Raw genomic sequence first — 2,697 nt, forward strand, 5'->3', positions numbered from 1 at the left:
GCGCATGTGAGCGGCAATTTAGACTATCGACAATGGTTAGTAACATAGACTAGTAACATGCATGTTACTAGTCTGTATTACTATCTCTATAGTGGGGAGTAACATATGTGTGGTAACATGCAACACTTCATTTATTAGACTATAGACTCATCTTGCCTTGATATATGTGATATTACTGATACTACTAGTAACTAGCTATGTTACCACTTTTCTCTCTTTCTTCATTTATTGCTTGCCACATCATCTATTTTATTTAGATATGTGTGAGATTACTATCTATGTTACTCTCACTGTAGGTAGTCTTAGAGAGAGGGGGATTGAGCTGCTGGCCCTTTGTACCTGTGTCGCCAAAGTGGCACGGTTAGGCCTAGTCATTCGGTTTAACCGAACCGATCGGTCCGATTCTTCGGTTTTTTGAAATTTTCAGTCTTTTTAAACTGCCAACCTATTGGTTCCTAGACAATTAGGTAACCGATATCTTCGAGACCCGAACTTTCGGTTCGGTCGTCGGGTTTAACGGAACACAACCCAAGTTCTCGGTCAGAACTAATTTACAATTATTTAATATGCCATGCATGCACATCTCTGCACATGCGACAGTGCAAGTTAGAATGACATCGATGGCTACACGCTAGATTTAGAGCGTGTTTGGTTACATTGCCGGTCGAGCCTGGCCCGGTGAGCCTAGCTCTATTGCGCCAGTTTGAGGTGATGCAGGCCAAAAAACCCTAGATGCACATAGTTTGGTTGCCTACATGCCCCTAGTTGCATGAGACAACCATTTTCGACCCGGCGTTTGGTTGCCCGCATTGCATTAGGCGCACATATGACATGGTGTTTGGTTGCAACCTGCATAAGGTGTTGTCACCACTTCTAACTAGTGGTGAGCTTACCACACAGAATCTGAACATGTACCGCCATCTACTTAAACAAATGATAGTTCATCCTAACTACTATCAAATGACAGTTCAAATTATTAAGAGCCATTGGCTAAATAGGAGATGGTTCATCGGTGCTACCAGATCTTCCCCTTCCTCTCCTCTGCTTCTTCTTCTGCTTCTGCTACTGCTGCTGCTGCTTCTTGTTCTTCTTCCATCTTCTTCAAATCCTGCACTGACCTCTGTTAAGCCACATCGCCTTTGCCCACTCCAACCTTTTGTTCTTCCAAGCATCATTGTAAAATGCCTCCACACCATGGCCAGAGCTAACAACATCGTCAGGCTCGACATCTTCCTCGTCAGCCACGTGTTCATCAAAGCCCCACTGGAGGATCCAGTTGTGCAGAATGCAACAAGCAAGAACTAGCTTAACCTGAGTGGAGTATGGGTGGAATGGCTTCTGATCGAGGATCTTAAACCTATTCTTCAGAGCTCTAAATGCCCTCTCGACAGTTACTCTAGGGCTGGAGTGTCTGAGATTAAACAGCTCCTGTGCAGTCCTAGGATAGTTCCTACCAGAGAACTCGTTGAGATGGTACCTTGTTTTCCTAAAGGGTGGAAAAATACCCGGCCGACATGCATAGCCAGCATCTCCAAGGTAGAACTTTCCGTCGGGGATGTTGATCCCATCAGGTCGACTCATGCTATCAGTGAGAATGTTAGCATCATGCACTGACCGCTCCCAGCCAGCCAGCACATATGTGAACTTCAGATCAAAGTCAACAACAGCAAGCACATTCTGGCTTGTGTAGTGCTTCCTCCCCCTGTATGCTGCAGACTGTGACCTAGGAACTCTGGCAGTGACATGAGTACCATCTATTTCCCTAATGCAATTCTGAAAATGGCATCACAAGCCTGTGTTAGTGCTCAACTTGAACAATACAAGCATATCAAGCCATGAAAAGTGTATTATTGTCAATACTCACCTTGAAGTATGGATACCATCTTGGGCTTCCGCGAATCTTAGGTGGAGTCTGGCCAGATGGTCTCCTGATCATCTCTCCTCTAAGCTCCCCAACAGCATAAAGCACCTGCTTGAAGTACCTAGAGATGGTCTCCATTGATCTCCTGAACGTGTTGTGAATGACCCTGAACCTCTGGTTATGGCCAACAATATGGAGGAACATGGCCACTTGCTCTTCGACACTGGTGTTGATGCTATCTTGTAACAACCCCCTGCTCCTGAAGGTCTCGACAAGCCTGGCAAATGGTGCTCTTTTCATTCTAAGCATCCACAGAGCCTCGACGTCATTGCAGTTGTAGATGTAGTTCAGATTTTGGATCCTCTCCTGTTCCCGGGGAAACAATGGACCATAGCGGATCAAAGGTCTCCCAGCACGACGAATAGCTCTTTGGTGCATGAACATGACCCAGCCTGAATCACACTAATTAGTGTTGTTGCCTGGATTATCAGCCTCATCCGTGCGTCAATGACCTAGTCGACATCGATGGTTCGTTCATTGGGAAATCGATCCTACACCTAGCTTAACGGCCTAACCATTGAGCTAACAAAGGGGGGGAGGGGTGCTGCTTACCGGCATCGGAGACGAGGACGGCGTAGGGGGAGCCATGGCACATACTAGGTCGACCAGACGGTGGCCAACAGCAGGGGCAGCACCAAATCCACCGCAAACGCTGCCGCCTCTTTCGCCGCCGCCGCCTATAGCTCAGATCTGAAATCGCAGCCGCCGCCGGTGGTGAGGCAGTAGGGAAGAAAGGGGGCAGTGGCTATGGGTGAGTGAGTGAAAGGGGGTGAGGC

The 2,697-nt window shown here is 47.3% G+C and overlaps 1 pseudogene; it reads right to left on the reverse strand.

Annotated features, from left to right (window-relative positions):
- Positions 1–1,101: 1,101 nt before the first annotated feature.
- On the reverse strand, positions 1,102–2,479 carry LOC119358150 (annotated as a pseudogene).
- Between the last annotated feature and the right edge of the window lie 218 nt (positions 2,480–2,697).

Source organism: Triticum dicoccoides, chromosome 2A, assembly GCF_002162155.2.
Source record: "Triticum dicoccoides isolate Atlit2015 ecotype Zavitan chromosome 2A, WEW_v2.0, whole genome shotgun sequence".
Taxonomy (NCBI): Eukaryota; Viridiplantae; Streptophyta; class Magnoliopsida; order Poales; family Poaceae; genus Triticum; species Triticum dicoccoides.